Source organism: Argiope bruennichi, chromosome 11 (genome assembly GCF_947563725.1).
Source record: "Argiope bruennichi chromosome 11, qqArgBrue1.1, whole genome shotgun sequence".
Taxonomy (NCBI): Eukaryota; Metazoa; Arthropoda; class Arachnida; order Araneae; family Araneidae; genus Argiope; species Argiope bruennichi.
This window is the reverse complement of record NC_079161.1, coordinates 27,970,827-27,984,556: the sequence shown is the minus strand read 5'-3', so window position 1 is coordinate 27,984,556 and position 13,730 is coordinate 27,970,827. Positions and strand designations below refer to the sequence as shown.

The 13,730-nt window shown below is 28.6% G+C and overlaps 1 protein-coding gene across 1 annotated transcript in view; it reads right to left on the bottom strand.

The window, feature by feature from the left end:
- The window catches only part of LOC129957426 (biogenesis of lysosome-related organelles complex 1 subunit 1-like), a 35,500-nt gene extending 24,326 nt beyond the window's left edge, over positions 1-11,174 (bottom strand). Inside the window, exon 1 of the mRNA XM_056069737.1 lies at positions 11,124-11,174. The gene's annotated coding sequence lies outside the window, so the exon portion shown is untranslated. The remainder of the gene's footprint in view (positions 1-11,123) is intronic.
- Positions 11,175-13,730: the final 2,556 nt, after the last annotated feature.

The window sequence follows — 13,730 nt, the reverse complement described above, 5'->3', positions numbered from 1 at the left end:
TTAAGATATTCAAGAAAAACTAAAATTGGCACCAGAAAGCACGAATTGATGCCTGCTGATCAATAGTAACATCGCTACCGATGTTTGCGGAGGGTGTTTTCGAATCCAACCGAAATGTCCAGAGGAGTGGTAAGAGGCATCAAGAAGGTAAGAATTTCCAAAGAACATAAGGTCGCAAACGACGTTTGTTTGGTGAAAATTGCAATACAGTTGTAGAATACAATTAGAGCACAGACATTTTAATGTCGGAAAGGAAACGTTGAAAAACTTTTCTAAAAATTGTTCGATTTTGCGGCCGTCAATATCACTGCACGGCCGACATCGTCGTTTAAAGGATCTCCAAACGCTTTCAAACGTTCCCGATGTGCTTGTGATGGTTGCAGTTGCAAGACTATCCGTGCCACGCGATCTTCCACTGTATCCAAAGGTCTCTGATAAATAAGCAATTTTATGCGGCCCAAGAAGAAGAAATCCAAGGGTCTGAGTTCCGGGGAACATGAAGGCTAAAATCAGGTCAGTCACGTTCAATCCAACTTCCGGGATATGTAACATGGAAGTATTAATCCAATAGAAAAATGCACTAGTGCGTTGAGTAATGCACCAGTACATTGCTGTATTAATGCACATGGTTAATGCACGATCATGCATTAACCACATGTTCTGGCTTACAACAGTGGGTATTCCCTGCATTAACTCCGGAAGGATATGTAACCAGAAAATAAGATATTTTTCTGCACTCAGGAGTTCAGGAAAAAGATATAGAAATGTTTTTTCGTCCATTGGGAAAATATTAGAACAAATTTTAAATTATATTCTGAAATCTCATTTTCTTTAATAAAATGTTGCAAAAGTTTTTTTGTGCAAATTCCAAAATTTATAAATAAATCTGACTGCGTACTTTTGAAAAAAAAAAATATTATATATTTTGGATGAATATTTCAAACTAGTATATAAAATAAAAAAAAGAAGTAAAATTTTAAAATAATTTACATACACATTTGAAATTTCAGTCAGGAATTAATTTTAGAAATAGTACTCTATAATGAATATTTCTCTTCTTTCTCGCTAACATTGTATTTAGATATAAAATAAAAATAAAAGCAGTTCTGAATCGAAATATCTAAATTTGAAATTCATAGTTAAAAAACTAGAGCTCAAATCAAGTGCTGCAGAACATTTTTTAATCTGCTACCGCATCATCATTTCCGAAAGGACTCTCAAACATTAAAATTGGCCATTTCCATCTCTGAGCGGCAACCACAATAATTTGAATGACAGGCGTAAAAACATTTACACATTATTCCAAAATGCATACTGCTTTTGAATAAATACGTTCCGCCCAAAAAATAGACGTAATTTATTTCTAAACTATTATTTTTCCTCTTCCGTACAGGATTTGATTTGATTTGTTTACACTGAACTTAATGATGAAATGAAAAAAACCCCTTCTTTTTGTTGCACCAAGTGTATGATTTGATTCCATTCGAAAGGAGCTTTATCTAGCGGCTGCCCATCCGTGTACTATAAATCTTTTAAACTTTCTGTGTTTAATGAGAAGTTTTAATTAAGAAATAACTTCAAATTTATAAAATTAAGTGTTTAAATGCATTTCCAAAGAAAAAAAAGCGAAAAAAATAGTTTAAACAATATAGAACATTCTTGAATGTTAAAAAAAGATATCAACAGAAATTAGTATTGCTACCTGTGGATTCTTAATGTTCCAAATTTAATTAAAGCTTTGTTTTTTAACAGTATTTTTTTCAATGTTACATATATGTTGATTGTTTTAAAAAATGCATTATATTGTTATGAGAAGATCATTATTATTCCAAGTTCGAACAATAATTTTTACGTTATACGAACAACATCAAAATCATTATAATCCAGTTTCGTCTTCAAAAAGTGCATTTTTATCATCGCCTTAAAGTATTGTGGGCAGAACTTCTTTCCAGCTTTGATTAGTTACTAAAAAAGACCTTAGAAACAAGTATAAATGTTATTGTCTTCTTTCCAATGCAAATAATTTTCTCTTCCCATTGCTTTTGATATCTATTATTTCAAATGTTTTTATATACTGTTTTAAAAATTGCATTTTACATAAATATAAGCAATTCCATAACCATTTTTCTCAAGATGTATGCTTAGAAAGAATCTTTCAACCGTCTTCATGAAAATATTTATTAAAATAATTTTGATTTCATAAGAATTCAAAGAATTCCTTTTTAGCGTCTTTTAACATTTGCAGCCATCTGCTGCAGTCAGATTAATAATGAATTTCTAATGTATAATTTGAAATGAAGTAATTCAATAAAAGATGTTGAAAAAACTTCGGAATCAAAAAACCTCTCCAAGCTGCAAATATTAGTTTTAAATGTCATTTTTTTTTCTGTATAAAGAATATTTGCAATATTTTCTTGTCTGAAATTTTTTCTTGCACTGAGAAATAAAGTTTGGATTTGTGTTTTGTTTCTAATCGATGTCAGATTGAAATAAATACATTTCACGATGTCAGTTATTTAAGTTTATTTCTCTTGTGCTTTTTCTCATATTTTCATTTTGATTAGCTTCGGTGAAGGAAACTTGCTACTTGTATAAACTTGCGTTTTGTATAAACCCTTAAATTAGGGTTTATACAAAAACTGACTTTTTGAAAAACCGGTTTTCGAATTCGATATTTCCAAAAAACCCGGTTTTCGAATTTTTGTCAAAAAAAAAAAAATTGAATAGGGAAAAATAAAATATTTTTCCCTATTCAATTTTTTTAATTTTAATTTATATAAAATAACAAAAAACGAAATCAATATCAAAGTCAAAATATAAAAAACAAAATTAAAGATTACATATACATATTACTTACACAAAATAACGAAAACTCAAACAAAAATTTCAAATAATATTTATATTATTTTCACTAATTTTAGCTTCTCCAAAGAAAATAGGATTTTAAAAAACATAAACTATCCACTGAAAGGTGGCTAAGTCTCGTTCTTATTTTGGACACAATATTGCCCGAAATTGAAAATACGCGTTCACTAGTTACTGAGTTTGGCATCAAATTAGAAATCTAATTTTTTTGTTCTTTTATTCGTTTGTTCAAATAATAAGAATTCGGCTTTAAGTGTTTTTGGATTTGTAAGTTTTTCTTCAGGGTCTTCAAGAAACTAAACAATTAAATTATTTCCGACAATTATTTTATGAACTGCTTTCAAATGATTATGTAGATTGCTCGTAGATGATCCTTTGCAGCTCAACATTTTATTACAATGATTTCAGATTGTCTTGTCTTTCGCAAACTTTTTGAAACTATCCCAAACTTCCGACTTACTCATTTTTATCTAAAAGTGAAATTAAAGGTATTGAATAAATATTCAAGGCGCAATTGTGCAGTGCACAAGTACTGACCAACGTAACTTGCAACGTTGAAACAATGTGTTTGCTGCCCGTTGCATAGAATGAATAGCAGATCAAATAAGTTCATAATTAATTTTTACATAATAATATGAATTCTTAAAACCGGTTTTCTTAATTTAAAAACCAATTTTCGAATGTGACAAATTTACTTTAAAAAACAGGTTTTTTAAAACCGGGTTTGAAAACCGTCAAACCCTACCTTAAATCAAAGAAAAATTCAGTTTTTTTTTAAAATTAGTTTCATGGAAAACAATGCTTATGGTCAACATTTCACTAGGAAGCTGCAGTATCAATGTTACTGGATAACTGTTCCCGCTAATTGGAGTATAATTTGGCCTCTAAAATAATGTGATAATAAAGCTTGTATTGATGTTTTTAAACCCATTTTTTCATTTTCGTATACTCATTATAAAGAAAGTATTTTACTCGTCAAAAAAATCAAAAATCAATATTTGGCGAATCTCCTGCTTTTTATATCTCCCTGAATTCGAAAAACACTTTAAAAAATGTCTGTCTCTCTATCTGTTTGCGTCTAACATAACTCGAAAACACTTTGAGGTGCACGGATGATATTTAATGCATACCTACATGCCAAATTTCCTTTTTTACTGTCAAATTGTGAGCAAAATCTCTTCAGAGGAAATGTTTCTAAACGACTGGTCGAATACACGTTTATAAGGCTGATTTATAATCAGCTTCTTGAAATTTAAATGTTAAGAAAGAGTACTTAATTAGAAAAATAAAAATCTATTATTGTGGTAAAGCATCTGTGTAGATTACAACCATGGCGAACATCGACAACCAAACCTCTGTTGCCAACATTCGTTTTCACAAGTTTACATAAGCTAAACGATTACAATTCTTTCATCGATACACAAAGTGAACCTTACATGTTTATACCATAACTACAAAAGGAAAAGAGCTAGATGGATAAAATACGGTCCACATATTTAACATCCATACTGTGGACATTTATCAAATTTTTAGCCAAATCTACCTAACGATTATTCTTTCCTTTCCTTTCCTATCTGTCGATCTGTACTTTCAGACACTTGTCAAACACGGAATGACTTAAACATATCGTTTAGTGTCTAATTTATTATTGCAATTGTAGTTCTGTGAAAAAGTTTGGTTTCAATCGGATTGAAAAAAAAAGCACGACTAAAGCACAAATTTGATTTTCGGCTACTATTCACTATAGTATCCAAGGAAAAGCCGAAAAACTCAACAAGGATGACCCACAGATTCAAAAAAATTCACGTCATAATTTAATCAAAATTATTTTACGCCAGTGCCATGCAAAGCATTCTCTGCATTTCCAAACTATGCAATTTTTTTCCTTCTTTTGCTGGGATAAGGGATGATACCTTTATGAGACAGTGTGCGAGAAAGCTTTCAGGAGACCACTCCTGTTGGGTATTCAGTTCGTTCGCTGTGGAAAATGATTTCGTATATTTAAAGATGGCGTTTTCGATTTATATTTTAATTAGATATTTTACAATTGTTTCTGTGCATTAATATGCCTTTGCTGATCAGAATTGTTTCCATAACAATGAATTTTAAAAAAATGCCGTATTTTTGTAAAAAAAAATTTTCTAATTGTTTCTCAAATAAATTTCGCTATTCAGATACTGTTAACTATGAAAACAATAAAATTTTATTAAATCGTTACTTTCTTGCCCTGTTTGATTATTTGTGTGAAAATAAGGGACTAGGTGTAAGGGACTAAGTAAGTAAGTAAGTAATTTTGTTATATTCCTGTACTTGAAGCTTTAAACACGTTTTACTTAATTTGCTTTTTGTGAATTCTATAAACAATAAAAGAATGTCATTAAATACATTTTTATTCAAACTATTGGCTTCGTTTTTCAGAAATAAAATCTTAATCAAGAAATGTTGCACAAAAATGTGAGTATTATTTTTTCTCTGAACCTAATGCAGGTATAAAAATCTATTAAGTTAATAATAAGGATTTTTCAAAGACGAATTCGTAAAGACATGTTGAAAATTCAATAAGAAGGAGAAAGTTTATAAATCGGATAATTTTTTAAGGAAAATTTTTAAATTTCGATTTTTTTAGCAGGATAAATATTTTTAAAATCTAACTTTCTGTTCAATTTACATTCAACCACAACCAAACAAATTTTGCACAAATCGTAGAAAATAACTAGAAATAACTCGATTTTCATCATTTTTTTTGTTTGAATTAGGATATATCAAAAAATATTACTGTTGCGGCAAGCAAGCAAGCAAACAATTTTGTATAATTACTTTAGCTTGAGTGGCATCACCTTGTTTTATTGTTATTCTAAAATTACTTATATCCTTGTACGTCTACTTATTGTGAAGAATAAATGTATGTTTTACTAACGCCGTCGTCTTTAACATAATTGATTTAGAACATTTGGTGGCCCCATATAATGGAAAGAGCGATTTTTCTATATGATGTTATATGTTTTGTATGATTTATATCATAACAATCTCCTGTTTCACTTATCGTTCTTAAGATTACGCCAAGATCTCTAATCCATACCCAGTGCAACTCACTACCTTGTTGATATTACTTGATTGATTGAAAAATGAATTTAATCACCGCTGTAATGCGGAAGCAATTATTTTACTTTTATTTTTTAATTTAAATTTAATTAGAAATATAGCATTAAAATTTTAAACTAGCGTGACTTTAGGAAATGATGTTACTATATTAAAGACTCATATTTGATAATTTCAATTCTAGTAAAAAATATATAAAAAATTCAAACAAATTTGATTTTGAAAGCTTCATTTCAGTTATAAAAATAAAAATAAATAATTAAATAAATAAAAATATTGAAAAATAAATTGTTAATGTTTTTGTTCATTCTGAAAGGTTTGAAAAGTTATATGGATGCAAACGTTGTAAAATTTTTATGTAAAAACCGAAAATACTGAAATGTCGCTGGCAGTTTATTTTATTTAAAGATAATCCTATCAAGTTCGGACGGAAATTTTAAAATTGTACATCAGATTAAAAAAAGGACGTAAAACTTCAAAATTATTTAAAATAAATTTGAGTCTCTACGGATGAAAGGACTTTTCCGAATAATCCTTTAAAATAAGTATTCAACGAGTTTTCCACCAACATATATTGGCTAAGCTTTGATATGCAATCATTTGGAGCCTTGTAAAATTTGCAATTTTTCGGCCACGCTTTGTTTTGTATTATATTGCTATCCTTTTTTTAAAGTAATGTTTGATCTTTGCCGCTTTTCTACTGTTTCTGCGTTTATCCGATTTCGATATATTTTTCAAATATTTATATCTGTTTCTCCAATAATTTGAATAAAAATGTATTTAATGTCAATCTTTTATTGTTTACAGAATACACAAAAAGCAAATTAAGTAAAACGTGACTAAAGCTTCAAGTACAGGAATATAACAAAATGTGCTTACACCTAGTCCCTTATTTTCACACAAATAATCAAACAGGGCAAGAAAGTAACGATTTAATAAAATTTTATTGTTTTCATAGTTAACAGTATCTGAATAGCAAAATTTATTTGAGAAACAATTAGAAAATTTTTTACAAAAATACGGCATTTTTTTAAAAAATTCATGTTATGGAAACAATTCCGATTAGCAAAGGCATATTAATGCCCAGTTACAATTGTAAAATATTTAATTAAAATATAAATATATCAAAGCTTTTCCCACATATTTAGATATAAAATAATAGACGTAAGCTTTTCTAAACAGATATCCGAATTTGTGACTCATCATGGAAAAAAATACTTGCATGAAAGCAGTTGTAACATCAGTTATCATCATCGTCATCTTTGAAAACTCACTCACTAAAATAGGACTATTTCCTTTATGCCATGGTAAACAAGGGAATCTAAATTAAAGGCAATTTTTATATGAAATAGAGGCTGGAGCTCTGAGAAAGGCTCTTAAGACCGAACCAACTCAAAAAGTAGTAAATTTCGCCATTTTGATAGAGTTAACTCAACTACATCTGCATAAGATTTAACTTGATTTTTTTTGGTACTTATAAGAATAAAAATAATTATTTGAACTGTTCCAAATGTATGGTATATTTCTCATCCATATAGGATTCAATTTTTTTATCTTTCTTTCTCTATTTTAAGAATGATTTGCACATTGACAGGATGGATTCAGTTTTATTAAATTACGTTCAACAATTATCTGCCCTTTACAAACAAGTTATTAAACAATGGAAAATTTTCTTGAATATAAAACTCTGCCAAAACAGAATATAGTATTCCCTCCTATGAATTCTTATTGTTCCAAATTTATTTTTTAACAATGTAAGGCTATTTAAACACATATTGATTATCTGTAACAATATATGGAATAAAAGTGATATCCACGTATTAATTGCTATGTTTTAGTTTTCACCAATACATTTTGAATTATTTGAACAATGGCAAAAATCATTATTATTTAGACTCATCTACAGAAAGCATCCATTCATCACCGTCTTCAAGCGTTGTGAGAAGAACAATTTTTTCGCTTTAACTAGATCACAAGATAATCCGGTTGAAGCAAGCCAAAGTGTTTAAAATGTTGCTTTCATTACATATAGGCTATATTTTTAGAATAACTCTTGTATTTTCTGTCCTAATTATTGTTACATATCGTTTTAAACAACGTTGTAACATAATCCAATTAAAATAAAAAAATTCCTAATTGGCGAGCTGCATGCCAAGATAAAATGCTTCCCTCCAGTAACTTGAAAATTTGTAAAAACAGTTATTTTCATTGCTCAAGCATTTTAAAAGATTTACTTTGTGCATCTTTTATCATTTACAGACTTCTCTTCAAAACATGTTCATGGCGTATAACACTCTAAATGCTTATAAGTCAAAAAGGAATCATCCAATCAAGATGAATGGGAACTTCTAAATTCTTTGGAATCAAATAACCTTTTAAATCTTCAATGTTAGATTTCAATGTTTCTTTTCGCACTTATGAAAAATATTTACCAAATTTCCTTTTCTGAAATAGCTTGTTGAACTGGAAAATAAAGTTAAGATCAGTGCTTTGTTTCAAATTTATGTCATTTTGAGATGAATGCACTGCACATGTCGGTTATATAAATGTCATTTCATCGCGTTTCTGCTCTCGATTTCGTTTTGCTTAGCTTCGGTGAAGGAGGCAGTGAAACTTGATCCATGTATCATAAAAATGAAAACATTTTACTCCCGTTTATTAGAATTGAACGTGCATCAAATTTTTAGTATTGTAACCAATATGCATCGCTTATCATTTTGAGCCTTTTAAGCACGTGTTACTTTCATAAAACATTTTAATTTCATTTCTAATTTAACAGCTCAAAATAAAGTTGGTTCGTCCTATTTCTCCGATTTTGCATTTATTTAACTATGAAAAACTTTAATTTTTATGATAAAAGAGTGGATATTATAGGAATAAAACATATCATATAACATTTATTTATTCTTAAGTCATTACAAATCAAATAGAACTTAGAAAATAAGTCTTAGTTCTAAAAGCAAAAGACGTAAGTATATTTAATTATAGCAAATTTTTAATAAAACATGATATAAAATGCAGTTTTATTAATCTTATTATTTTCAAAAAAATTTCCTTGTATTTATTGAATGCAAGAGTATGCATTACTTTTAAACACATAAAAATCGAATAAACGAATACGCATCAAATAAGATTTATAAAATTTACGATATAAAATATGGTAACTTACCAAATTTTCAAACTAACTAAAATATTAACATTAAGTGGTGGAAAAAAAAATTCATATTCATATTTTCATTTCCCAATTTTGTTCGTTCACTTCTCACATGCATTTCATTGCATCTGAATATCTATATGTATATGTATGTTTGACAGTTCCAATACGCATCTTAAAAGCAGCGCTAATATGCTTTTTCTAAACAAATATTTGACATTCCGAATAAATGATAATGGTGTATTTTTTTTTAAAGTTTTAAAATAAAGTGCAACGTCCACATTTTTTAAAATTCTTTGAAAACTTATTTCTTTACTTGAGGTCCAGTTTCTTGGTAATTCTGCGAGGGCAGTGAAGAAAAAAGAGGCGCGCTTCGTCATCGGAAATGCTTTCATTCAATCTGGAACCTTTCCTACATCATCTCCCCATAATTTTCTCGCCGTTTGATTTGTTTAATTACTTTTCTCAATTTGATGCGAGAAAAACCATTCTGTTTTACGCAGCACCAACTTTATGGTTATAGTTTTCTCCAGCCATAAATGAAATGCTTCTAGGATAAAAATGAACCCCCTTTCATTTATCCAACGTCTTCTCTTGCATATACTCAACAATCTATTAAAATTTTCTTAAGCGCATATATCATTTAATAAACTGCTTAAAATTTATTATCTTTCCTACGATCAACTACCGTTCAAGAAACAAATGGAAAAATAGTTTAAATCATTTGAAACCTTGTTGAGTATAAATAGTTGCTGCAACGAACAATACAATGCAAATTATTTTCAGTTTATTGTTTATTTGCTGTAACTGAACGTTGCATTGTTCATTCTGGACCATTTTTACTCCACATTATTTTTATTTTATTTTAAACAATTCCATTTAACAGTGCTTTTTACATTATTTCAAAAATATTGATTATTCGTAACAATGCATAGCAATTGTTAAGACGAAATTAATTTAAGATTCAGTTTGTAACATTTCGAATTACTTGAACAATTTGAAAAAGTCATTATTAACCAGATTCATCGACGGAATTCATTCACAATCATCTTGAAGAGTTGCGAAGTGAACTTTCTTTTAGTTCCGATTAATTCACAAAAAATTTTTACTGAAGCAAGAACGAATATTTGTATTCTTCTTTTCAATACAGATTAACTTTTTTCCTACAGTATCTCTTCTACATTCTGGTCCAAATATTTTCATATATAGTTTAAAAAAAACTCTTAATGTAAGAAATAGTTTATTAAAAAATATACGGTTGCTTGTGAAGTGATTAATATTTATTCTACAAATATTTGGAATATCACTTTTCATATACATGAAAGTGAAAACTATTAGTATAAAAATGAATCCCTAATATATGCCCAATATAGTCAACGTGGAACATATTTAAATAGATTTCGAGAAACAGAGAAAAAGACAAGAATTTAACAAATAGTTTTGATTTTCTTAATTAAGATAAAATTCCATATACATTTTCCTACGGCCCGACAATATTAATTTTGCTTTGGTGTGATTTTTGCTCTCAGAAAATCTCTAAGAGAAAGCAAATTTTAATTATTACAGAAGTAAAAATCAGTAAAATATTATGCTTCAAGCAATATTTGGGAAAGAACATGAAGAATGTTCCACTTTCATTGAGATAAATTTTTAAAAGATTTTTCTCCCCTCATTTATTTATTTTACGTTAGGAAAATTGATGCTTGAAAGAATTTTTTTTTATTTTTTTCTTGATGTGAATTTTCGAAATTTGTACATATGGTATTTATAATATTAATGAACGATTTTTAAATTCTCAGAAGATAATTAAAACCAATTGATGAACTGTTTCTTCCATGTAAAACTGCCTTCTTGTAAGTTCCGAAATAAATTATATTCTTAAATCCAGAATATATATTATAATAATGAATTTAAATCTCACGAGCAAAAAATACTTTAAAAAATCTACGCTTTTATTCACAGATAAATGAGTATTTTTTTAAAAAAATGTATTCTTTATACTCACAGGGCCGCAGTAGCCTGATGGTAAGGTCTCGGCTTCGGAACCGGAGTGTTGAAAATCGGAACCCAATTCCACTAAAGAATCGCCATACAAGCGGGTCTGGCGTACTTAAAATCCGTCAGGGACAAACGCCCTCCCGCTGTTGTGCTGTGGAAGCTTGGAAAGGTGGTGAGTGAATGCTTAGACGTCATTCTCGTCATCTGTGCGTGGCTCAAAATTTCGACGTCCGTCCCAAAATACGCCTAGTGTTGCTTTAAAAACACGACTTTAATATAAGTAAACGAAAATCATTATATTTATAATCTTACTTTTCTTAATAGAAATGATGGTTATTGCTTAAAATTATTTTGTGACATTTCAAAAACTATCTAAAGAATCAACGTATGTTTAATGCTTGTTTTATCATCATTTTATGAATTTGGAGAAACCACAATCTATCTGAATCACTTACGTAGCAAGATTGCGCTTTTAAGCATTTAACAAATTCGGACAATACCCTGAAGGTTTAGCATCCCTGTAGGCGTATTTTAATTACTGCTCTATAAGAAATTCAACAATAATACAACGCAATAGCATTTTTTTTTTGTATTTAGTAAATAAAATAAAAATATACAAAAAAAGCAAAAAATTTTTTTGTTATTAATAAATAATTTAATTCATAATTCAGAGATTTGAAAAAGTATAAAATAGATTGATATGTATTCATACCCCCAGAATATTTAGAAAAGAAAACATTTTTATATAAATTAATGAAATCACTAAAAACAATTAATAGGAATATTAATCTTGGATCAATGACAGTCTTCCAATATACAAAATGTAAATCACGTGGTGTTAATGCATTCCATATAATAAAGTAATTCATGCAAGATTAAAACGGAATCGACCTTTTTAATTATAAAAAAAAATATGAATACAAGAAGTACCATTCCATATGATGGAAATTATAGTAATAATAATTTACCTTTAAAATGTCACAATTTTTTCATATCACAATCGAAAATTATATAATTTCTGTGCAAAATTGTGATATATTTTGTAAATTGGCTAATTCAAAAATATCTTCCATCCAAATTAATATTTTAGCATGTACCCGATTTCAAAAAGATAATTCCTAAACATTGTCGGCTCAAGTATTCCTCAGTTTAATAGCGGAAATTGTTATTGATTTATATTTCCGACTTCTAAGACAAAGGCGCTGCGATCGCTTAGAAATCACAAAGATTGCCCGACTCCTACTAAATTCTGTTACATTACTTTTTATCTCTACGGCGAAAAACGCAATTTCTGTGTTCTACCGTCAAACCTACGTTTCATATAAGCTTTTGTTTCAAAAGCTGTTATAATTATACCTGCTACTGATTTTCCCTTACACAACTTGCAATATGATACAATTTATAAAACTATTTTAATTAATTAAAGTGGTGAGTAAAGAAATGTCGAAATGGAGGTGTCATTTTTGATGAATAACCAGATTTGCATCCTTCGCTTTTGTGATTTTGGGTGATCTCATACAGAGGATCTCAATATATAGGATCGAACCCAATAATTAATTTTTAAACATTTTGATTAAACAAAATAGGGGCGAAATGGAAAAAGAAATCATTGGAAATGATAAATTCAGGTGACAGTCAGAACATTAAATTTAAAGATCATACTCATTAATTTTTTTTCGGAATATAGGTATTTGCTATACGTTTTGCACTAATATTTATAATTAAAATATATTTTTTTCGATAAAATATTACAATAAAAGAGTAAAAATTTTAAAACATCATCACATCTAAATTTCTGCATGAATCAGTGACAATGCCATTTTTAGCATACAAAATTTCGACTTATTCTTATGAATAATTCTTTTCGTAACATTGCTTCTAATATAATGCATTTATGGTCATTCACAAATTTTAGGTTTTTATTTGGCATTCATAAAGTACTTGACCATGGCTTTCTTCTATCGAATACTCTTTTCAATCTTTTAGTGATGTGAAAACGTCTAAAGAATTATATTTAATGGGAATTTCTTCTGGCTTTCTTAATAATTGCTTTTTACAGCTATAACCATTTATTTTTTCAAACTTTCTGACGGAAATTATTTCTTTTTATAATTGATGCATAACAAAGGTTATATTTTCCGAAAAAACAAGGGCCATTTTTTAATTTAATACTTATTATTCTGTGTATTTTTGTATGCCCGGAACCAATATTAAATTTTATAAAATTAATCTGTTGTGATTGCAACTATTTTAATGTTGTCTGTAATCATAAGCGCAATGAACTTGAGCTTCACATTATTACTAAATGTCACCTTTAGTATAATTTTTTCGATCGAAAATATATTGTGCAGTAATTTCCTATCCTCACGAAAACGAACAATTTCGAAGATCATATTTCTTTTTTCCCAGGTGGCGCTGTAGAGCGTCCCTTTATATCTGATATTTCAACGACAAATTTTAGATATTCAATTCCTAATTTTCAATTATGAAGAATAGTTGCAAAGTATTTGTGCTTGAAATACTTTAAGATTAAAGATAAAGTTTGGATTAGTGTTTTTGTATCGTGTTAACGCCATATTTTAAGTGAATACATTGTATATTGCCATTTATTTAG